General features: G+C 39.9%; 1 long non-coding RNA gene across 1 annotated transcript in view; it reads right to left on the reverse strand.

Moving 5' to 3' along the window:
* Positions 1-26,478, reverse strand: part of LOC139184896 (uncharacterized) — a 269,225-nt gene that overhangs the window by 36,442 nt on the left and 206,305 nt on the right. Inside the window, exon 2 of the long non-coding RNA XR_011568411.1 lies at positions 2,033-2,134. This is a non-coding gene — a long non-coding RNA (uncharacterized lncRNA). The remainder of the gene's footprint in view (positions 1-2,032; positions 2,135-26,478) is intronic.

Here is a 26,478-nt window from a genome sequence, read left to right on the forward strand (position 1 = left end):
CTATTTTGCATGATATACAAATACATATATATGAATGTGTATGTATATATGAATGTGTATGTATATATGTGTGTATGGAAAGAGTGCACTAAGTATGGTAGTTTGAGACTGGAAAATAATGACCAATAATTTGCGGCTGAGTAATAAAAACAACATTAAATGATATTAACCATGCATGTATGGAATTGGAATTTAATTGAGAAGACATGATAGATTCACCACCTAAACATGTTTTCTTCTTCCCTGATTACTTGAATAAGACACTTAGTATATTAGTATGGACTTAACTGTTTCAAAGCCTCAGTCATTAGAAACAAATGATTATCTACTAAGGAGTAAAGAAAAAAAAATTGCAAGAATCTTTAAAGAGCTTAGGCTAGAAATTTTAATTTTTTTTTATATTCCCAAAGTTTAGTTTACCTAATTGCAATTGATAATTTACCTAAAATTTTATAATATAAATCAATCATTATGCAATAATCTGACAAAGTCCTGATATATCTTAAAATTTATCCTCAATATTGACCATATCTTTTTCTAAAACAATCTCCAACAAAGAATCTACCTGAAATTATTTTTGAGTGAATATTATTTTTCTAAAAGAAAAAAGCAGCTATTTTGGTAAATACTTTAGAGACCATAATATACATAAAATGACAAAAATATTTAAATAGACTTGTGTAAAGTAATATAAAAACAGATTTTGAAAAGCCATGGCTTTTTTTCCTTAAAGTTTTAAAAGTCCTAATGGAACTGTTCCTAGTCATATAAAATGCCAAATATGTATTATTTCTTACTTTAAATACTTATTAAAAGACACAATATAGGTTTTCTGGTATGTTGTTCTTTTGTTCATAAAGTTTTTTTCTGAAGTATTAGTGTGAAAAATGAAAGTGTTAGTCACTCAGTCATGCTCAACTCTGTGATCCCATGGACTGTAGCCTGCCAGGCCCCTCTGTCCATGGGATTCTCCAGGCAAGAATTCTGGAGTCGGTAACCATTCCTTTCTCCAAGGGATCTTCCCAACACAAGGATCAAACCTGGCTCTCACGCACCATAGGCAGATTCTTTACCATCTGAACTACCAGGGAAGCCCATTAGTAGAGATATTAACCATAAAAATGAACTTGTGAGGGATATTTGGTAAGAAAGCGAAATTGACAAGTTTCATGTTAATATGCCTGCACCATGGCTACAAGTTCACTGAAAGAAACTGAATGTAGGTCAGAATATACACCTTGCCAATCTCCTGTCTCTTATTTACAAAATGACTCTATAACCACTTTCACTTACTCCTTAGTTCAGAAAAGCAGATCACAACTGCATCATTTAAGTGTTCCATAAATTGGCAACAGTGGATATTTAATCCCAAATGATGGCAACATGCGTTCCCAGTAAATTACTTTACACCAAGTTCAACTCACTAATATTTTAGTAGTTCAAGAAGACACCTGGAACAGGTCAGGGACAAACTTACAATAGCACCCTGAAAACCAGAAAGCAAGCTGATAAGGACAAGAGTACGACTACTATAAGCTAAATGCAATATGCTAAAGAACAGCTTCTACAGTTGACTGATCTAGAATGTTATCTGCAATGTTATTCCATTCACATTTTCCCACAAGGTTTCATAGAGATTAATGGGATATTGAATACCAGGGTAGCCTGGTGGGCTGCCATCTATGGGGTTGCACAGAGTTGGACACGACTAAAGCAACTTAGCAGCAGCAGCAGCAGCAATTCTGCCAAAAACAGACTATTGTATAACTCTTATGTGCAAAAATATACATATATGTTAGACCCATGGAAATTTCTTAGCAGCAGAAACTAAATTAGAATAAACAACTACATTTCTTGAATAAGAGGAAAGAATTCTAAGGGATAGAAGAAAACAAAAAGAGTGCAAAGTGAGAAGAATAAAGAGGATATCTCTCACTATAATTTCCATGTTTCAACAAACTTTTGCATCCTTAAAACATAACTCCATGACAACATGCCCAAGTAAATAACTTTTGAAAAGTATCATTCCTACCTCTCTTTTGTACTGGTCAAAAGGGAGCATCTTCTTGGGATGATTTTCTGTAATCAATGAATCTTTTATTCTTAATTTTCTCAAATTCATGGAGATATAAACCTGTGAATAAACCAGCAAGCAAAAGTACATTATCCAAGTGGCCCCTTTAATTGAGAATCCCTTAGAGATTTCTATTCTCTAATAGAGAATGTCCAAGTATATTTATATCCTGGCAAGTCACATACTGTGTAGCCAATAAGTTTCCATGATTATTATATTACTACTATGACATTCACAATAATTGAGATTATTTTTATAAAATAGTGATCAACTAACTAATCATAAAGAAAATAAAAGGTATACATTAAACATATGTCTTTAAAAACACATCTAAAAACAGTAATTGTAAACTATAAAAAGGATTTAAAGTTGCTCTTCATATAATGTTAGGAAAGTGTATTCTCTAATTCTGTATATAACTATGTTTGTAAAAGTTACTTTGAGTATGTGCTATATAATATGCTAGAAAATGTACAGAGGGTGACTAAGCAAATAATTCCTTTATAATAGTATACATAGTACCATAAATACATATATGAAAATCAAGTACAAATATCAAAGCTTTGCTTTAATACTTAATATTAATATTTGCTTTAATATTTAAAGCAAATAGTATTATTTGCTTTATTATTAAAGAGTATTTAATATTTTAATATTATATAGTATATATATACTATATATTTAATACTATGTATATAATAACATATTTAAAGCAAATATATTATTGGCTTTATTATTAAATAGTATTTAAAGCAAATAATATTAAACTACATTAGGGAGTAGTTTGTGTAGTCAGAAAGAAAGGCGTGCAAGTTGTAAGTTACAAGTTCAGGAAAGGTGAAAAGGCCACGAAGTTATATTCCAGATCCAAGGAAATCTGTAACACTTGAAGATTACTTTTTCACAAGGTGAATAATTTCTGTTTGGTTTTGTAACTTCTCTAACACTTCAGAGGATGTGAGGGTCCATATTCCCTCATGGACATTCTGATTTAGACACCTCACACTTTTTGGCTGTTTCATAGAAATACACATGCAGAGAAAATGCCTAAAGCCCTGTTAGAATATACTCATCTTATTTCAACCTGTAATGTCATCAAAAGGTTATTTTAAATAATGAATTCATTTTAATTGCTTTAGATATTAGACCAACCAGTACTTTGGAGAGTTTTTCTTAAACAACTAATTTATAAGAAATCTCAATTTAAAAATCATGCAAAAGGTAAAACAAGTGTCTCTATTGTTTTTCTCCACTCTTTCAGTTCAGTTCAGTCGCTCAGTCCTGTCCGACTCTTTGTGACCCCATGAATCGCAGCACGCCAGGCCTCCCTGTCCATCACCAACTCCCAGAGTTCATCCAGACTCACGTCCATCGAGTCAGTGATGCCATCCAGCCATCTCATCCTCTGTCATCCCCTTCTCCTCCTGCCCCCAATCCCTCCCAGCATCAGAGTCTTTTCCAGTGAGTCAACTCTTCACATGAGGTGGCCAAAGTACTGGAGTTTCAGCTTTAGCATCATTCCTTCCAAAGAAATCCCAGGGCTGATCTCCTTCAGAATGGACTGGTTGGACCTCCTTGCAGTCCAAGAGACTCTCAAGAGTCTTCTCCAACACCACAGTTCAAAAGCATCAATTTAAACTAATTAAAAATATCATTCACTTATAAAATTGTCAAACAATACATAGATCTATTAGGTAAAGCTCAAATGTCCTGTTTCACCAGTCCCCAATCATTCTTTTCTGTTTCTCAGAGATAATATTTGAATAACCATCTTCGTCTTTTTCCTATGCAGTTGTACACACATTTATACAGTAGCAGTATGGATTTTTTTAATAAAAGTGAGATCATACATAATACAGATTATTTTTACAAATTAAAAATTTCCTCATAGAGCAAAAAATCATGAATATATTTTCACGTTATCACAAGTCTACCTCATTCTTTTTTAAAGGGGGCAGAGTATTCTATACTACAGATGTACTAATAATTATACAAACATTTCCTAGAGATGCTTGTATATGTTGCTTTTAAAAATTCCTCTTAAAATATTCCTCTGGATATTCTTAAACAGAAGGAGCTGAGCACATACACAAATATTTCTGTAGTTTGAATATTTCTACAAGGGTTTCTAGTCCAAGGTATGTGCATTTAATATTTAAATAGTTATTCATAAATAGACCTTAAAAAAGTTTAGTTTATATTTCTTTCAGAAATGTATGAAAATATATATTACCATTCATATTCATTACTAGATATCATCAGTCCTTTTTTTTTTAACATGATATGCAATAAATGGTATTCACAGATGTGAATTATTTTGCCTTTAACTGATTTTCAATGAGATGGAACATTTTTTCCAGATACTTATTGACTTATTCTACTTAAGTAGAAATAGGAAGACTATCTTGTCACTAATTATTAAACAATTTTCTTTTCAAATCTAGTGTGTGGACACTTTTACCACATTTATTTAAACATCTTTAACTTCTAATATGGTATTATCCAGAGGTATCACATTATTTTTTGATACAAATAGATAGCTAGCTTTTCCAAAAGCATTTAATAGTTTATGTTTTGTCTTCTGTTATAATCCCTTTAAAGTCTCATTTTTCTTTAGCTTGCTTTGAGTCCATCTTAATAATGTACTTACATTTCATTAATTGTATTCTTATTTGTGCCTTATTTTATTAGCCAAGCTATAAGAAAACATTTGTCTAAAATTAAGTAGCACTTGTAATAAAGAAAAGACAACTGACACAACTGCACAATCTGTTATTTCCAATTCAGTCCCAGTGATAAAATGTCAAGGAGTTTACATGGCCTAAAACTAGAATGTGCAGTTATTCCCAATTACATAAATTCAAGATATCTAAACATAAAATATGTTCGTTCAGTCATTATTGGTCTATAAGACATCTCTAAAAATAACTTGATATTTTCCAAAAAGTCAAAGTTAATATTTGTTACTACAGGTCTTTAAAACACAAATTTTAAAAGCAAATGGGGAAAGCAAGCCAGCAATCAATTCAATATGCCTGTGAATCCCACTGCTGTGTGGAGACGTTCATCACTCAGGAGTGAATAAACTCCTCATCCTGCTTCTACCAGGGGGCATTATTGGCCCAACAGTGAACATTAAAGGAAGAGCGGAGCGGATTGCAGCTAGAGAATTAACAGGAGGAAATGAGAGAGAAGGAAAATATTGTTCTAATCATTCTTTGAGTCCTTATAATTATGAAGTTAAATCATTCCTTGAGGGTTATTATCATGATAGCCTTATAATAGAGAGGAAGCTGGCAGATTAGGATAAAATATGTTGTTTCTGGGCTTGTATAAAAAGTAAATTTAGAAAAAAGTAGCAAGAAAATGATTTCTTTTATAGAGAAACATCATTTTGACTTTAGCAATTCAGCAGTTGTTTATTAAGAGAAAATTTAGAAGTAGAAGCCCTTTCCAAAGCAGTTTTGAGGAGATGTATAGGAAACAGAAACAAACTTTTTGTTTTGCTCGTTGTTAATGGAATTGGACTCTTGATGATGTATTCTCCAGATGTTTATTACTTTTATTGTTATTATAATTCAAATTAAATGCCTTTGGCATTGTTCTTTATATTTAGAGTGGTTTAGCCCATTTTCAAATCCTACAATCACAGTTCCTAAGACTCAGTAACTGGTTGAAAAAATAAACCAACTTAGGCTTATAAATAAGTTTAAGATCTCGAATCCAAACTCTGCCAACATCCCTCTCTTTAAGTTCATTTGCATTTATATATAAATGTTTGTCACATTTATATTTTTTAAATAATATGGTAGTGAAAGTCACACAAGACAAAATTAATCCCTTTAAAGTAATTCAGTCATTTAGTACCTTTTTAATGTTGTTCAACTACTACCTTTATCTAGTTTCAAAACATCTCATCATTCCCAAGCAAAATCCATTATCCTTCAGGCAAGTTTGTCCCCATTGCCCTCTTCCTCAGGCAACCACAAATCTGTATTCTGTCTCTATGGACTCATCTTTCCTGGATATTTTACATAAATGGAGTCATACAATATAGGATCTTCTGTGTCAAGTTCTTTCATCTCAGAGGTTTTCTATATTGTAGCATACATCAGTGCTTCATCTACTTTTATATCAGAATAACTTCTATTATATATATAAATATATATATATATACACCATAATTCATTCATCCATTCATCTGTTGATTGACATTTGGGCTGTTTCCACCTATATGTTCCTGTTTGAATGCCTGTTAACAAAATTCTTTTTGGTATATACCTAGGAGTGGAATTGTAGGGTCACGTGGTAATCCTACATTGAACTTTTTGAGGAATCACCGATCTCTTTTACATGTAGGCTGAACCCTTCCCAACAGCTATATATAAGGATTCTAATTCCTCCACATTTCCACCAGGATTTGTTGTTTTTCTTTTGCTGTTTTCGTTGTTATTGTTGCTGTTCTTTTGTTGTATGTGTGTTTTTAAATATATACCCTAAATTTTAGTGGGTATGAAATGGTACCTCATTGTGAATCTGACTTGGATTTCTCTAATAATTAATGAGGTAGACCATCTTTTCATGTGTTCACTGGCCAATTTTATATATTTGAAGAATGTCTATATAACACTTGCATTCCTAGAAAATAAAGTTTTAAAATTTAGTTTCTCTGCTATGATTCTTCTAACATCCATTCTAGGAAAATTCAGGAATTTTCAGGAATTCTAGGAAAATTCAGGGAAAAAAAAAGACTCTTTTAATTTCCATTGAAGAGGAAAAGTTAAAATTTTACATAACCTCCTTCTCCTTCTGCCTCTGTAACTCAGCTTGTTCCTTGCAAAGTCTGGATCATGTAGGTCATGTAGTCTCAGAAAGTGGGGACTCACAATACTAATAACTGGAGTTTATCTCACTCACCCTTGTCCTGCTCTTTCAATCACCCAACCTCTGCAAACCCACTTAATCATGCCTGTCAGTGTATAAAAACTCTGTAACCCTTTGTTTGTGGTTCAGAGCTTGGAGTGTTAACTCTTCTGGGCCCACCAGCATAATAAACTGAGTTCTCCAACTCTCCAAGTGTGGTGCTTGGTTTTTCGAGTACTGGTTTCTGCAACATTTCTGGAGGCCCCAGAGAGATTCCAACCATGCCGGCCCCTTGAGCCGGTTCAACTGGGTCGGAGCAGAGGAACCCCAAGATGAATGAGGAGGCATGCCACCTGCCAGTATTCCAGGTTCTCTTTCAGACTGGCATTCTGACTCTGGATGGCTGAGCCCTAACCGGACTCATTGGAGGGATGGACCAACTCACCAGAAATGGCCATAGGATCAGGTAAGGCCCTGGAGCCAGTCCCCAGTCAGATCCTATCCCAACAGGTAGAAGAGGAAACTCATCACCTCCTTTGGGCTCCCAGGAAGCGAACATCAGATAGGACTGGGGACCTGGGAAAAGAGAGGTATTGTGATAACCTCTGAGTGATTCTGTATGCATGATTGTTGATTGATGGAAGTGAAAGTGAGCTCCACAATCCTCAGACTATAGAGCCTGAGAGGGTCCAAAACCTGCAGCTCCATGACAACTCCATAAGGCTGAAAGGTAGTGCCAGTATCTGGGGGATTTAATCTGGGTTGGTCTGGGTTGGGGGTTTATACCAACCTGCCAATGCTAAGAGGCATCTTAAATCTCCCTTGGAAGAGTGGCCAGGCAGACAAAAAATAAATGTGAACGAGTGTGCAGCCTGATTCACTAGTGCTTCAGGCTCGACTGTATGGCTTCACAGCCTTCATGGCTATGGAGTCCAAGTGGGCCCTAACTGCAGTTCCATGGTGACCTCATATGGCTCAAGGCAGTGCCTGCCTTTGGGGGACCCAGTCCCTCTCTATGAAACAGATCCGGATCAGGGGTTCATACTGATCTGCCAGTGCTAAGAGGCACCTAAATTCCACCCCTCCCCCAGGGATGTGGCCAAGCAGGCAACTGGATGGTCTCCTCTTTTGAGGGGGCACCCATGCTTGTCTGTCTTTATGCCATTGACTCAGGGCAGGATACACAGGGAGGGAGAAATTATTGGTTACTGGTTATTCTTCTGTAGACTGACTCCTTGAGCTGACATCTAAGAAATTAGGTTTTCCTCAAAACCCTGCCAGGTAGATTACATTTGTCAACATGGGTGGAAGTTCCTCTAAGCCAACAGTTTTAGATTGCCTGATAAAGAACTTTAAAAAGGACTTTTTAAGGAGATTATGGAGTCAAGATGACCCCTAGGAAGCTTCATAACTTATGTGAGCTCAACTGACCATCCTTTGATGTTGGATGGCTGCCAGAGGGCACACTCGACCTGCCCACTGTCCAAACAATTCGCCAGGTAATCACTGGGACTTCAGGGCATCCAGATCAGTTTCCACACATAGACTCCTGGATTCTGATAGCACAGACTCTACCCCCATGGGAAAGATTTTGCATGAACGGACAGGGACAGAGTAGGTTATTTGTGGCCCAACCACTCAGAAAAGAGAAAGAAGAAGAGAAAAAAATCTATATTCCAGGAAGATCTAGTGGAAGACCCCTGCTGCCCCTGCCATACATTCCCCTGTCCTCACAAGCCCCAGCACAGCCAGTGCTAGACACATTGCCAGACAGTCCACCTCCCTTCATGTTCCCCGCACCAACTCATAGTCAAGACTCCAGCCCTGAGCCAGTAGGGAAGTGGCTCCACTCAGCCAAACAATCTAACCAGCTGGCCGCAGCCTGTGAGATGTCACTGCAAAACCTCAAGGTCTTCAACAAGTGAATGAGGACGGCTGAGTCCAGCTTGGTCACTCCATCCTCTATTACCAGCCCTTGAGCACTACTGATCTGCTAAACTGGAACACCATAACCCAGCGTACTCTGATAAACCACAGGCTGGCACCCCACTCCAGTACTCTTGCCTGGAAAATCCCATGGATAGAAGAGCCTGGAAGGCTGCAGTCCATGGGGTCGCTGAGGGTCGGACATGACTGAGTGACTTCACTTTCACTTTTCACTTTCATGTACTGGAGAAGGAAATGGCAAGCCACTCCAGTGTTCTTGCCTGGAGAGTCCCAGGGACGGGGAAGCCTGGTGGGCTGCCATCTATGGGGTCGCACAGAGTTGGACACGACTGAAGTGACTTAGCATAGAATAGCATAGCACAGTTGACCTCCTAGAGTGCATTTTCCACACCAATCAGCCTACATGGGACGACTGTCACCAGCTCCTTCTGTCTCTCTTCACCACTGAAAAAAGGTGACACATCTTGACAGAAGCCCAAAAATGGCTCCAAGGACAAGCCCACACAGAAGGCACAAGAAGCAATGCCAGAGACGAGACCTAATTGGGGTTTCAATACCAGAGAAGGATAAGAAACCCTGGGTCACCACCGTAATGCCCTTCTACATGGACTATGAGTGGGAGCCAAAAACTCCACCAATATGTCCAAAATCACAATGATAATCCAAAAACTGGATGAGACTCCCACCAATTTCTATGAAAGACTATGTGAAGTGGCCTGGACATATACCACATTCAACCCTGAGACACTCGAGAATCAGTGAATGATTAACGCTGCCTTTGTGGCTCAATCCTGTGAAGACATCCAATGAAACCTCCAAAAGCTGGAAGGCTTCACTGGAAAGAATGCCACACAGCTCCTGGAGGTAGCAAATAAAGTCTTTGTGAACCAAGACCATGAAGCCCAACAAGAAACATTAAAAAAAAAATGAAACAGAAAGCAGCCCTCCTCTCCATTGAGGAGCTCAGATCAAGTGAAACAGACTGTTCCCTCATGGAAAGGGGAAACTAAGAGACCACCACTACACCATGACCTGTGTGCCTATTGCAGAGAGACTGGACACTGGAGGAATGAGTGCCCCCGTCGCAGAAGGACAGCTAAAGGGTAGAAGAAGTTCAGTCGACCCAATAAAGAAAGATACCAGTGTGAGCTGGCCGTCCAAAACCTTATCAGCCTGGCAGGAGCAGAATCAGACCAGGGAAGACCGGGCTCCCTGATCCTGGGCCTCCGGGAGCCCACAGTCACGATAAAAGCAGGGGGCCAATCAATGACTTCTATGGTGGATACCACAGCTGAACACTCCATGGTAACCACACCTGTGACTCCCCTCACAGGCTGAACAGCAACTATTGTTGGGGCTACAGGGGACATGGCAGCCCACTCATTTTGCAAGGCCTGTTCGTGTCAGCTAGGGGGCCATCTGGTGACTCATGAATTTCTCTACTTACTGGAATGCCCCATTCCCTTGCTGGGTAGAGACTTACTGGCAAAGCTGGGGGCACAAATCACCTTTGCCCCCAGAAAACCTGTGAGCCTCACCTTGGGAAGCCAATCAGCTCTGATGATGGCCATGACCATGCCCAGGGAAGATGAATGGCATCTCTATTCCTCATGGAGGGAATAAATAAATCCCTCCAGACATCTAAAAGAATTCCCTGATGTCTGAGCAGAGAAGGGGCCCTCAGGTTTGGCCAAAAAACATGCCCCCATTGTAGTGAACCTGAGGCCAGAAGCTACTCCTGTTAGACAGAAACCATATCCAGTACCATGAGGGGTACACCTGGGAATTTGGGACCACATCCAGTGCCTATGAGATGCCGAGATGCTAATCGAATGTCAGTCTCCCTGGAACACTCTGCTCTCACCAGTCAAAAAGTCTGGAGGGAATGACTACCATCCCATCCAGGACTTCCATGCCATCAACAGTGCAGTGATCACCATCCGTCCAGTGATCCCAAATCCCTACACTCTCCTGAGTCTCTTACCCACTCAGGCAAGCTGGTTCACCTGCCTCGATCTCAAGAACGCATTCTTCTGCCTCCAGCTGTCACCAGCCAGCCAGCCCTTATTTGCCTTTGAATGCAAAGACCCACACACTGGAAGAAAGACACAGCTGACTTGGACCCAACTGCCACAAGGCTTCAAAAACTCATCCACCCGGTTTGGTGAAGCCCTGTCTGCACACCTTGCTGCCTTTCCTGGAGAAACTTTCAACTGCACCCTACTCCAGTACATGGATGACCTGTTGCTAGCCAGTCCCACCCAATGGGACTGCTGGAGAGGTACCATAGCCCTGTTGGCTCTACTCTCCACCATAGGGTACAAGGTGTCATGGAAAAAGGCTCAGATCTGCAGACAGGAGGTCAAGTACCTTGGTTTTGTCATCTCAAAAGGGCATCGGGCACTCGGACATGAGAGGAAGCAAGCCATCTGTTCAATACCTTGGCCAAACACCAAGAAAGAAGTCTGTGAGTTCCTCGGGGCTGCCGGATGCTGCTGGATCTGGATACCGGGTTTCTGTGAAAATGCCAAGACTTTGTTTAAAGCCACAGCAGGGTCTGGTAAGGACCCCCTGGAGTGGGGACCTTAACGGGAAAAGGCCTTCAAGGAGATAAAGAGACTCTCGACCAGCGCTCCAGCATTAGGGCTGCCAGATGTGACATGGGACTTTAACCTCTTTGTACATGAGAGAAACTGCACTGCACTGGGGGTCCTCACACTAACAGTTGGGCCATGGCAGTGCCCGGTCACATACCTGTCCAAACGACCGGATCCAGTGGCCACAGGATGGCCACCATGCCTCTGGGCATTAGCTGCCACTGTGGTTTTGGTCAGAGAAGCAGATAAGCTTACTGTAGGACAAAATGTAAAAGTTCCCCAAGCTACTACTGCCCTGATGAACAGCCAGGGGCATAAGTGGCTGACCAACTCCAGGATGATTCACTATCAAGGACTGCCTTGCGAAAACCCACAGGTGCAACTTGAGACTGTGCGGATGCTGAACTCCACCACCGTTTTACCTACAGAAGCAGGAACCCCCAATCATAACTGTGAGGAGGTCATAGATGAAATTTACTTGAGCAGGCCAGACCTGATGGACATTCCCCTCCAGAACCCAGAACTAGAACTGTTCACCTACAGAAGCAGTTTTATCCATGATGGGCAGCGCAAAGCAGGCTCTGCCATAACAACAACTGACAAGATAGCGAAGGCTGAGACCTTGCCACAAAGGTGGTCAGCATAAGGGGCTGAGCTATGGGCACTCACCCAGGTGCTAAGGCATGACAAAGGGAAATGACTCAACATCCATACTGGTTCAAGTTATGCCTTTGCTACTTTGCTAATGGTTCATGGAGCCATTTATAAAGAAAGGGGACTATTGACAGAAGGGGAAAGGAGATTAAAAACAAAAAATAAATACTTTCGCTGTTAGAAGCAGTCTGGAAGCCTTCCCAAGTGGCAGTCATCCATTGTAAAGGCCATTAGCGAGGAACTGATCCAATCAGCAAAGGAAATCAGTTGGCTGACCAGGCAGCCAAGGAGGCGGTGACCCAACCGAGCCCCACAGTGGGCCTTGAGTCAATCTTTAAGGTTGTCTTGGCACCAGAATTGCCTCCATCCCCGAAATATACCAAGGAAGAAGATCAATGGGCTCTAAATGAGGGAGGAATAAAAGAAAAGGAGGGCTGGTGGAAGCTCCCAGACCAAAGACTCTTTGTCCCCAGCAATATAGCAGTTCAGCTGCTAAAACAACATCATGAAACAGCTCATTTAGGAAAAAGTGAACTGGATAGCTTACTGAGCTGCTACTGTTTCATTCCTAAGCTCCCAACCCTGTGTGCCCAGATCAGTGCTAGATGTGTGACTTGTGCACAAAACAATGCCAGCCAGGGGCCAAGACCAACCCAGGGGTGCAGACAGTTGGGACACTGCCCTTTGAAGATCTAGAAGTGTACTTTACTGAAGTCAAGCCCTATAAGGGCTATAAGTATTTACTTGTGGTAGTCTGCACCTACTCGGGATGGACTGCAGCCTACCCCATGCACACTGAATGGGCACAAGAAGTGACCAAGGCCCTACTAAGAGACATGGGCTGCCCAAGATATGGGCTTCCTCTCTCCATAGGGTCTGACAGTGGGCCAGCTTTTGTGTCTGAGATAATCCAAGCTTTATTCAGGACACTGGGAATCAAATGAAAGCTTCACACTGCTTCCACGTCACAGAGCTCAGAGAAAACTGAACGCATGAATCGGACCCTCAAGACTTCATTAGCTAAACTCTGTCAGTAGATCCAGTTATCTTGGGTCGACATGTTACCCCTAGCCTTATTCCGAGTTAGATACACCTGAGGTCCTCAGGCTATTCTGCCTTTGAGATCTTATACGGGAGAACACCTCCAGTGATAGGAAAAAACTTAAGGGAAACCCCCAATAACTAGCTGACCTGGAGATGTCTTGACACCTCCAGGCCCTGGGAAAAGTCTTTCACCGTATTGCCCAAGAAACCTTAGAAAGGACACTCATTCCTTTGGGCAATTGAGTTCGTCCCTATCAGCCAGGAGATGAGGTATGGGTAAAAGACTGAAAAAAGGAACCACTTCAGCCAGTTTGGAGAGGCCCTCACATGGTCATCCTGGCAAACCCTACTGCTGTTAAAGTTATAGGTGTCATCCCTTGGATCCACCACACCAGAGTCAAGAAGGCAGCAGCTTTCTGTGATGAAGACACTTGGAAAACAGTTCAGGACCCCGAAAACCCCCTAAGGTCTGGTTCCAAAAACAGTGGCCCTCACCCATGAAGGATGCTGAGCCCTGCTCTAGTCACTCCAGAAGCTGACTAGTCAATGCACAGCAGAAGCATGATGATTCTTCAGCCTTCCTCCAGCCACACTCCAGCAAATGGCTGGTCAATGCACAGCAGAAGCCTGAGGATCTGGCTGTCAAAATATCAATGGATTTTTACTGTCAGCCCTGATTGGTATTATTGCTGTGCTCTTCGCTATAGTACTAGCTTCAGTCACACCCCAGGACTGGGATTTGGGTCAGAAGCTGCAGTTAGCTGTCTGTTATCTCACAGTAGTGGGAAGCCTCTTTCTTATTAGATGTCTCTTATGATAGATTCTCCCTATTAACTAAATTGCTCACAGTATAGCTGAACCCCCTTCATGATAGGCTCAGTTGCTATAGCCATGACAGCCCAAAGATGGGGAGAAAACCTTTTGCTAGTGTTCAGTTATCTGTTATGTGCAGGCTGCTTTACAGGCTTTTGGTGTCCCTTGCTGTTACAGATGGTGACGTTCCTTATCCATCATGCACCTGTCAACATTACAGCCAACTCTTGGAAAATCACTTACTTAACCATCAGCTAGAACAATGTATAGATAGCCAGTCCTATAGGCCGATCGGCTACTGCCTTCATAACCATGCGATGTATATCCAGGGGCCTGGGTGCCAAAGATGTTTTCAAGCTATGCCTCCCGCTGCTGCTACCTTTCTCCCACCAGAGGATCCAAATCCCAGGTGGTATCCCGACCCCATGGCACTGCCATCATGCCCCTGTGCCCTGTCTACCCCCTAATGCCACACAGATGTTACAACCCAAAACGGGTGTCTCTCTGCCAAATAAGTGGAAAAACCTACTAGACAGTGACAACAATGTAGACAGACAAAATCATGGACCAACTCTACCCTAAAATATCAGGCTCTGCCTGTTGGCAGCATGACCCAGGTTATAGAGTTAACTCCCCCTTAAACCCTCACCTGTACCAGGTTCTCAGTGCAACTCATCACCTTCTTGATGACACCAACCCCCAGCTGGCCAGCGATTGCTGGCTTTGCTTATCCTTAGGAGCTCCATGGTACTTAGCTACACCAGTATCATTGAATAATGCAACAGCCATGGGAACTCCTATAGATCACCCTCACAAGAGCCAGTCTTAAGGACAATTGAGTTAACTCAAAAGGCTCCAAAATGCTTTACAAATGATGGAAGAACTTATAGGCAATTTAACCAGGGATGAATATATTTAAACTTTAAAAGGTGAGTGGTCCACTTATCCTCCCACAAACACAATGTGGTGCCGCCCCCATCAAGGCCTTTTCTTTGTTTGTGGGACAGATGCTTACTTGTGTCTACCAGTCAACTGGATGGGTATCTGCACCTTAGCTTTCCTCACTCCCCAAGTGAATATTGTCCCTAACAACCAGACTCTCACCGTACCTCTGGCAGCACATACGTGGTCAAAAAGAGCCATCCAAATTATACCCCTACTATTTGATTGGGAATTATGCCTGGGATAGGTATGAGAATAGGAGGAATTGCTTCATCAACCACCTTCTGTCATACACTATCCAAGGACTTCACAGACGACATTGAGAGGGTAGTCAAATCTTTAGTGGCCTTACAGGACCAACTAGATTCCCTGGTTGAAGTGATTTTACAGAATAGGAAAGGGCTAGACCTACTGAAAAGGGAGGACTCTGTCTCTTCTTGAATGAAGAATGTTGCTTTTATGTAAACCAAACAGGAATAGTCAGGGACATGGCCCAACAGCTTAAAGGAACAAATCATAAAAAGGAGAGAGGAACTAGAAAATTCCTGGGGTAATTGGAACAATATCTGGATCTGGGAATGGTGGCTTCTCCCTTTAACCAGTCCTCTCTTAATGTTCTTTGCAGTGCTCTTGATTGGCCCTTGTATTCTCAATACTATTACCCAGTTCATAACCTCTCAAATTGAATCCATAAACTTATGAATGGTAATAGCTCAATGTAGCCCCCTAAACGATGGGGAGCTCTGAATATCCTTCCAAAACATGAGATGATGCTTTCTACAATGAGTGATAGAAGCATCAAGAGGGGAGAATGAAGAGGAAAAGTTACAATTTTACATAATCTCCTGCTCCTTCTGCCTCTGTAACTCAGCTTGTTCCTTGCAAAGTCTGGATCACATAGGTCATGCAGTCTCAGAAAGTGGGGACTCACAATGCTAGGAACTGGAGTTTATCTCACTCACCCTTTCCTGCTCTTTGCAATCGCCAAGCCCCTGCAAACCCACTTAATCACGCCTGTCCATGTATAAAAACTCTGTAACCCTTTGTTTGCAGCTCAGAGCTTGGAGTTTAACTCCTCTGGGCCTGCCCCGCGTAATAAACCGGAGTTCTCCAACTCTCCAAGTGTGGTGCTTGGTTTCTCAAGTACTGGTTTCTGCAACACCATGATCTTTCATTTCAATTCAGAAGATGTAGGCAAAATGCCCCAGGAACACATAATCTGGAAGGCTTTTTAGGCCTCACAACTTGAGAAAGCACCCAACTAAGTCTCTGGAGACTAATCAGGAAATTGTGTGCACTAAAAATGGTTTTACCCTTTATGCTCATGTGGTGAAGTGGAGATTAATTAAAGGCATTTAAGTCATAAGTGAAAGGTAACAACAGCTGAGTGACAACTAATGTGGTATAAAATCCAGCAAACAGCCTTTTCTTTTCCCTGAATTTCAGTTGCCCTAAGGCATGTCTCACTTCACAGTCAGAGCTGAACATCTGAAAAACAAATCTTGGCTGAAGTCTACCTCCACTTGTTCCCAGGAATTTAACACTTATTAGATACACGGGGAAGTTTCTTTTCATTCAATTCAGTCACTCAGTCATGTCGACTCTTTGCAACACCATAGGCTGCAGCACACCAGGCTTCCCTGTCCCTCACCAACTCCCGGAATTTGTTCAAACTCATGTCCATCAAGTTGGTGATGCCATCCAACCATCTCATCCTCTGTCATCCCCTTCTCCACCTGCCTTCAACCTTTCCCAGCATCAGGATCTTTTCCAATGATTCGGTTCTTTGCATCAGGTGGCCAAACTATTGGACTTTCAGCCTTAGCAATCAGTCCTTCCAATGAATATTCAAGATTGATTTCCTTTAGGATCGACTGGTTTGATCTCCTTGAAGTCCAAGGGACTCTCAAGAGTCTTCTCCCAACATCGCAGTTCTTTTCATTAGTAAAGTAATATCTTAAACATATATTGTGTCAGATCACAGATCTAAAATTCCTATCAATGTATCAGGAACAAGCCTTTCTTCATATATCTCTTCCTCCAAAATTGTATGTCTATTACCTAAAAACATTTTGGCTTCCAAGTTGACTTAATCACTCTTATAATATATGGAACTCTATTCAATGCTATGGGACAGCTTGGATAGGAGGGGGGTTGTGGGAGAATTGATACAAATATATTACAAAATAAAAAGTTTAAAGTTTGGGAAAAAAAAGAAACCATATTATTGGTTTTGAAAATAACTTCTAATTGACTTTTTTAATTAAAAATGTAGAAGGTTTTAGAGATTTGGTTCATCCATTTGTTTACTCACTCAAAAATACTTTTAAATGTCTCATAGAGGCTAGACACCATTCTAGGCTTTGGAGATTTAAAATCGATCCAACACAGTCCTGTCCCTTAGGAAGTTTACAGTTTAGTCAAACAGACAAAACAAGGAAATGGGGAATTGTAGTAGGTTAAATGCTAAGATCATTATAAACTCAAGGTGCTATAAGAGAAGAGGAAGAACAAGTATCCCAGATAGAAGGACTCAAGACAGTTTTCCAGGAAAAGGGGGAACTTGAGCTAAATCTTACAGAACAGGTAAAGCACAGAAATGTAATAGAAATTCTCTTTGTGAATACAATGCCTCCGCTAGCTGAAGATATTTGAGATGCCCTCTCTCATCATCTATCACAACGCTTAACCTTTTACTACATATCCTGTCCTCTGCCTCAAGATTCCCGTTGATGGCAGCCATAGCACCATGTTTTCACCCAAAGCATACAGGGTGATAAAATTCATGGTCACAGTTGTTTTTTGTTCTCACCAAATTCAAACATATGAATTGAGGGGAAGCTTTAAGAATACATAGACTGCTACCAAAGTAACTACACATATTGAAAAGAATAGTGTTTTGTCGCTGTTAATTTATTACTAATGGTTGAAAAGTTAAGACTAAGCATGTACCATTTAAGTGGCGCTAGTGGTAAAGACGGAGAAGGCAATGGCACCCCACTCCAGTACTCTTGCCTGGAAAATCCCATGGATGGAGGAGCCTGGTAGGCTGCAGTCCATGGGGTCGTGAAGAGTCAGACACGACTGAGTGACTTCACTTTCACTTTTCCCTTTCATGCATTGGAGAAGGAAATGGCAACCCACTCCAGTGTTCTTGCCTGGAGAATCCCAGGGATGGGGGAGCCTGGTGGGCTGCCGTCTATGGGGTCGCACAGAGTCAGACACGACTGAAGCAACTTAGCAGCAGCAGCAGCAGTGGTAAAGAACCCGCCTGCCAATGCAAGAGACATAAGAGATGTGGGTTCTGTCCCTGGGTCTGGAAGATCCTGGGAGAAGGAAACGGCAAGCCAGTCCAGCATTCTCCCCTAGGGAATCACATGAACAGAAACCTGGCAGGCTACAGTCCACGGGGCTGCAAAGAGTTGCATGTGACTGAAGCAATGTAGCAGCACATGGACCCTTAAAGCAGTTACATGTTAGGATAAAGTCTATCATGCACAGCAACTTCTTATAGATAAATTCCAAATTTATATAGAAAATCAGTATTAAAAACTCAATCATTTGCTTCTAATATTAAAACTATTTGACTGAAATCAAAATTACTGAGTATATAGAGCATATTTTTTTCCAAGAAATTTAACATTATCATTACTTTTACCCTGAATTTGGTCCCTATTGTGCCTAAAATCCTTTAAAGAGATCTTTGAGCTTTCTAAACATTACTTCCTAGATATTAGTGGATCCTTGTTTAATCAATGTGGATGATGGAATAACATACTTTTACTCTTCTGGGAAGCATTTCTTTCTCTTCAGAGAATGATAGTAATGTATTTTTCTGCTTAAAAATTCACAATGCTAACACAGACTCACACAAAATAACAACATCTCTTTCCTTCACTCATCTATTGAAAAATCTAATTGTAACCATTAGCAATGGTTACATTAGCAATAGAGTAAATAATAGTAAATAATAGTTTTTCCTATATTAGTTATCTGAAAACATTGAGTAATTAATATCTATAGCCAGGCTTGCGGAATTCATGTATATTTGTGCTTTGCTTTGCCTCACATTAATGTCATAAATTTACATCTACTACTTGCCCTGAAGCAATATCAGTGATGATACCTGTTATTTGTTCAGTGGGAAAATCTAATCACTATCAAAGTACTCCATGTTATAAATTAAAAGTCAGAGAAGATACGTTCCTTGGAAGGAAGATTAACTCCACCCAGAAAACGAAGCAAACTCAAATGTTTATAAGCCCACATGGTTTATTCTATATATCTCAAGCTGCCTAAGGCAATTATAAATGACAAATGAAACACAAAAGTCTTGAGGTAAAAGATGAGAGAAAATAACGGGTAATAGGACAAATAGGGAATACATGATTAACATATTTGCTTTTCTTGTCTTGTTTAGAACCAAAAGGGAATCAATGGATTCTAGTAAATACCACCTATACTGTATATTAGTAGCATTCAGTTCAGTTCAGTCACTCAGTCACATCCAATTCTTTGTGATGCCATGGACTGCAGCACAGCAGGCCTCCCTGTCCATCACCAAATTCCAGGGTTTACTCAACTCATGGCCATTGAGTCAGTGATACCATCCAACCATCTCATCCTCTGTCGGGCCCTTTTCCTTCTGCCTTCAATCTTTCCCAGCATGAGGGTCTTTTCAAATGAGTCATATCTTCGCATCAGGGGGCCAAAGTATTGGAGTTTCAGCTTCAGTATCAGTCCTTTCAATGAATATTAAGGACCGATTTCCTTTAGGATGGACTGGTTGAATTCCTTGCAGTCCAAGGGACTCTCAAGAGTCTTCTCCAACACCACAGTTCAAAAGCAACAGCTCTTCAGTGCTCAGCTTTCTTTATAGTCCAACTCTCATATCCATACATGACTAAGGGAAAAACCACAATTTTGACTAGATGGAGCACTGCTGGTAAAGTAATGTCTCTGCTTTTTAATATGCTGTCTAGTTAGTCATAACCTTTCTTCCAAGGAGTAAGCGTCTTTCAATTTCATGGCTGCAGTCACCATCTGCAGTGATTTTGGAGCCCCCCAAAATAAAGTCTGTCACTGATTCCATTGTTTCCATTCTATTTGCCATGAAGCGATGGGACCAGATGCCATGATCTTAGTTTTCAGAATTCTGAGATTTAAGCTATCTTTTTCATTCTCCTCTCATTTTCATCAAGAGGCTCTTTAGTTCTTCTTCGCTTTCTGCCATAAGGGTGCTGTTATCTTCGTATCTGAGGTTATTGATATTTCTCCCAGAAATCTTGATTTCAGCTTGTGCTTCATCCAGCCCAGCATGATGTACTCTAAATATAAGTTAAATAAGCATGGTGACAATATATAGCCTTGACATACTCCTTTTCCTATTTGGAACCAGTCTGTTGTTCCATGTCCAGTTATAACTGTTGCTTCCTGACCTGCATACAGATTTCTCAAGAGGCAGGTCAGATGGTCTGGTATTCCATCTCTTGAAGAATTCTCCACAGTTTGTTATGATCTACACAGTCAAAAGTTTTGGCATAGTCAATAAAGCAGAAGTGGATGTTTTTCTGGAACTCTCTTGCTTTTTCCATGATCCAGCAGATGTTGGCAATTAGATCTCCGGTTCCTCTGCGTTTTCTAAATCCAGCTTGAACATCTGGAGGGTCATGGTTCACAGACTGCTGAAGCTTGGCTTGGAGAATTTTGAGCATTACTTTACTAGCATGTGAGGAGTGCAACTGTGCAGGAATTTGAACATTCTTTGAGCATTTCTTCAGGATTGGAATGAAAAATGACCTTTTCCAGTCCTGTGGCCACGGCTAAGTTTTCCAAATTTGCTGGCATATTGAGTACACCACTTTAACAGCATCATCTTTCAGGATTTGAAATAGCTCAACTGGAATTCCATCACCTCCACTAGTTTTGCTCACAGTGCTGCTTCCTAAGGCCCACTTGACCTCGCATTCTAGGATTTCTGGCTCTAGGTGACTGATTACACCATTGTGATTATCTGGGTCATGAAGATCTTTTTTGTGTAGTTCTTCTATGTATTCTTTCCACCTCTTCTTAATATCTTCTGCTTCTGTTAGGTCCATACCGTTTCTGTCCTTTATTTTGCCCATCTTTACATGAAATATTTCCTTGGTATCTCTAATTTTCTTGAAGAGATTTCTAGTCTTTCCCATTCTATTCTTTTCCTCTCTTTGCCCTGATCACTAAGAAAGGCTTTCTCATCTCTTCTTGCTATTCTTTGGAAATCTGCATTCAAATGGGTATATCTTTCCTTTTCTCCTTTGCCTTTTGCTTTTCGTCTTTTCACAGCTATTTGTAAGGCCTCCTCAGACAACCATTTTGTTTTCTTGCATTTCTTTGTTTTGGAGATGATCTTGATCACTGCCTCCTGTACAATGTCATGAACCTCCATCCATAGTTCTTCAGGAATTCTGTCTATCACATCTAACCCCTTGAACCTATTTCTCACTTCCACTGTATAATGGTAAGGGATTTGATTTGGGTCATACCTGAATAGTCTAGTCGTTTTCCCTACTTTCTTCAATTTAGGTCTGAATTTGGCAATAAGGAGTTCATGATCTGAGCCACAGTCAGCTCCTGGTCTTGTTTTTGCTGACTGTATAGAGCTTCTCCATCTTTGGCTGCAAAGAATATAATCAATCTGATGTCGGTGTTGACCATCTGGTGATGTCCATGTGTAGAGTCTTCTCTTGTGCTGTTGGAAGAGGGTGTTTGTTATACCAGTGTGTTCTCTTGGAAGAATCGATTAGCCTTTGCCCTGCTTCTTTCTGTACTCCAAGGCCAAATTTGCCTGTTACCCCAGGTATTTCTTGACTTCCTACTTTCACATTCCAGTTCCCTACAATGAAAAGGACATATTTTTTGGTGTTAGTTCTAGAAGGTCTTGTAGGTCTTCATAGAACCATTCAACTTCAGCTTCTTCAGCATTACTGATTGGGGCATAGACTTGGATTACTGTGATATTGAATGGTTTGCCTTGAAAACAAACAGAGATCATTCTGTCATTTTTGAGACTGCATCCAAGTACTGCATTTCATACTCATTTGCTGACTATGATGGCTACTCCATTTCTTCTAAGGGTTTCTTGCCCACAGTAGTAGATATATTGGTCATCTGAGTTAAATTCACCCATTCCAGTCCATTTTAGTTCGCTGATTCCTAAAATGTCAGCCTTCACTCTTGCCAGCTCCTGTTTGACCACTTCCAATTAGCCTTGATTCATGGGCCTAACATTCCAGGTTTCTATGCAATATAGCCCTTTACAGCATTGGACTTTACTTCCACTACCAGTAACATCCACAACTGGGTGCTGTTTTTGCTTTGGCTCGGTCTCTTCACTCTTTCTGGACTTATTTCCCCACTGATCTCCAGTAGCATATTGGGCACCTACTGACCTGGGGAGTTCATCTTTCAGTGTCCTATCTTATCCTTTCATACTGTTCATGGGGTTCTCAAGGCAAGAATACTGAAGTGGTTTGCCATTCCCTTCTCCAGTGGACCACGTTTTGTCAGAACTCTCCACCATGAACCGTATGTCTTGGGTGGCCATACACGACATGGCTCCTAGTTTCATTGAGTTAGACAAGGCTGTGGTCCATGTGATCAGATTGGTTAGTTTTCTGTGACTGTGGTTCTCAGTCTGTCTGCCCTCTGATGGAGAGGGATAAGAGGCTTATGGAAGCTTCCTGATGGGTGAGAGTGACTGAGGGGAAAACTGTGTCTTAATTAGAAGCATTAAGTACAAATATAGTGTTATCTTATAAAAGCTGGTATTTTACTCGTTGACACAATGATAAAGACAACATACACCTAAAAGTGTTTTTTGTTACCATAAATGATATAATGTGGATAAACCACCTGTACAATTATTATTTTTGGTTAAAAATCATTGATATGTGACTCTTAAAGAAGTACTTAAATTTAATTAATATGTATTTTAATTATAAAAGAGTTATTAGGATAACTATATGACTGGAGTTTAAAAACCTAGAATAAAATATGAATGATTAAAATTCTTATTTATAGTCACAGATAAACTATGAGAAAGATCTGATAAAGTAAATAGGAAAGAGGAAAGTGAGTCCTTCCAACAAGTTGTGCTGGACAACTGGATATCAACACATAAAAGGATGAAATTGGACTTATTCCTCACAACACACACAAAAATAAACTTAAAATATTTACAAAATCTTAGAAGAATTATAGAAGTACACCTTCATGGCCTTGAATTAATCAAAACACTCTTATTATGACACCAAAACCAAAAGTGACAAATGAAAAAGTATACAAATGGGACTTTTTAAAATGACAAACTTCTGTGTTTCAAACAATACCATCAAAAAAATGAAAAAAAAATGATTTATCTAATAAGGGATTTTCATCTAGATTTAATAAATACTAAATTTAGTGAAAAAAGATAAATAGTCCAATTTAAAAATGGGGAAAGTATTTAAATAAACATTTCTCCAAAAAAGATACACAAATGGCCAAAAAGCACATGAGGATATGCTCAAAATTATTGGCCATCAGGGAAATGCAAATTAACACTCCAATGAGGTAACACTTCATACTCACTAGGATGGATATTATCAAAAAGAGAGACAATGAAATGTCCTGGGAAGAAATGTGAAGTAATTGGAACCCTGGTACTCTGCTGTGGAATATGAAATGATACAGCCACTTTAGAAAACAGTCTGACAATTTTTCCAAAGTTTGACATGAAGTTAATGCATAATGAAGCAATTTTAGTCTTAGAGACATTACAGTAAATAAATTAAGATATATGTCCATGAAAATTTTGTACAGGAATGTGTATAGAAGCATTATTGGTAATATCTGAATTGTGGAAACAATATAAAACCCAAGAATGAATAAATGAAATATGATGTATTCACATGATAGAATATTATTTAGCAATAACAAATCTAAAGTACTGCTACAGACTAAAACAGGAATGAACCTTGAAAGTATTATGTTAATGAAAGAAGCCAGTCAGAGAGAGCCATAAAATGCATTCTTCCATTTAGATGAACTTTCCACACTAGTGAAATAGAGATAGAAATAGATTAATGGATGTCTAGAACTTAGGGAAAGGGGCTTTGGGAGAAAATGGGAAAAGACTTCTAAAGGTTGCCAAGATTTATTTTTGTAGTGGTGGTGAAAATGATGCTAGTATTTACATAACTCTGTGAATATAGTAAAAGCTATAGAATTGTACACTTTAAGTGGGTTAATTATAGATATATGTAAATTATATCTCAATAAAGCTGTTCTATTCAGTTTTTTTTTAAAGAGTGAGTCAGGAGGCACTATTGAGGAAACTCAGCTACAGATGTTTCTGTGTTATCTTTCTCCTGGAATGAGCTGAGACCAGTAAAAATACAAACTGTTATATATCATTAAAACAACATGAACCAGCTAGTGGGAGTTTGCTGTACGATGCAGGGAGCACAAAGCTGGTGCTCTGTGACAACCTAGAGCAGTGGGATATGGTGAGAAGTGGGGGAGAGTTTCAAGAGGAAGGGGAAATATATATGCCTATGGCCAATTCACATTGATGTATGACAGAAATAAAGAAAGGGATGACAGAGGATGAGATAGTTGGGTGGCATCACTGACTCGATGGACATGAGTTTGAGCAAGCTCCAGGAGTTGGTGATGAACAGGGAAACCTAGTGTGCTGCGGTCCATGGGGTTGCAAATGATTGAGTCAGACACGGCTGAGCAACTCAACACAACGTTGTAAAGCAATTATCCTTCAATTAAAAATAAATTAAAAAAAAAAACAAGATGAGCCAAAGGAGAATATATCATTTATTCTTATTCCTTTATTTTAAAAGCATCTCAATCTGGGAAATAATTTTTAACTATAGTCTGAGATGGAAATATTTCATGAAAACATTAATAAAGACTTCCAGAAATAGGAATGAGAATTGAAAACAGCTTCATTTTATGATAAGAGAATGAAAATATCTGAACTTTTACATTTGGAAAATATTGGTTTAGGTGTTACTAAACTCCACGAATTCTTGAATGGCACAACTAAAATCAACATAAACTATGTATGTCTAATGTTAGTAGAAAGGGGCAAATTTGTAACTCAATCTAGTAATTTAAACACAATATAAAGACATTCTAAAGGAGATCAGTCCTGGGTGTTCTTTGGAAGGAATGATGCCAAAGCTGAAACTCCAGTACTTTGGCCATTTCATGCGAAGAGTTGACTCATTGGAAAAGACTCTGATGCTGGGAGGGATTGAGGGCAGGAGGAGAAGGGGACGACAGAGGATGAGATGGCTGGATGGCATCACCGACTCGATGGACGTGAGTTTGAGTGAACTCCGGGAGTTGGTGAGGACAGGGAGGCCTGGTGTGCTGCAATTCATGGGGTCACAAAGAGTCGGACACGACTGAGCGACTGAACTGAACTAAAAGACATATTGAACTAACAAATGAGCAGTATCCAGAAAAATAATTTCATTCAAAAAGAGTTAAAACTAAATTAATAACTGTAAGTCCTCAGCAGACTTGTTAAAACTTAGTGATGTCTAGAGTTTCTCTGGGGGTGCAACAAGCCTCTCTGTTGATAAGAGCCATAATAAATAAGTCAGGTTTCAGATTCAGAAAGGTAGTTCTAATTTTAAAGTGGATAAATCAAGTACACCATTAGATACACAGGTCTGGGTTTCAAAGAACAGTACTGGACTAGAGATATACATTTGGGAGGCAATAGAATATAGCTAGAATTTAAAACCAAGAGGATGGATGAGACTGTGAAGGGAATATATATAAAAATATCAATACAGTGCATAGAGTATAAATAGGTATATTTTGTGTAAGTGGCAGGTAATATGATCAATATAATCTATGATGTACTATAATTACATATTTGAGTGTTGCTTACTACTGAGTTTCACAGGAAACAAAGTTTATGGTATTTTAGTTCAGGCCCAGAGTGATTATTGACAATTTACTAAATAGGAAAATGAAGAGGCAGTATCACAATAGAAAATAATATCAAAGCACAGACTCTGAGAGATAAGAGTTAACCAATTCAGGATTTATAACTTGCAGGCTGGCCTCCCCTGACCAATTGGCTATTGCTCAATTACTAAGGCAATCTGTTCTGGTGGATCCCAAGTCTTACCCCATACCTAAAAGGCAAGGAGACAGTCTCTACTTCCCTAACAACAAATGCTGATATGAAAAATCCTGATTCCAGTATCAAATATCACATAGCTGAAATTATAAATCTTGGACCCCCAAGCTCAGTATTTCACTAGGGGAGGAGCTAAAGTGTATCCATCCACCCGACTAGGTGAAGCAAAACTGGAACCAGGTTTTCTTTGGGAGTAAATGGGTACACGAGGTTATGAAGAGACTTGCATTACTTTGGTAGATTTTTTACATTTTGTACACTGTGGATGTATTATCCAATTTTTTGTTACAAGTGAATAATAGTTTCTGTATCTTTAACAATAAAGAGCATTACTACCACTATGTTCAGAT

Source organism: Bos indicus, chromosome 9 (assembly GCF_029378745.1).
Source record: "Bos indicus isolate NIAB-ARS_2022 breed Sahiwal x Tharparkar chromosome 9, NIAB-ARS_B.indTharparkar_mat_pri_1.0, whole genome shotgun sequence".
Taxonomy (NCBI): Eukaryota; Metazoa; Chordata; class Mammalia; order Artiodactyla; family Bovidae; genus Bos; species Bos indicus.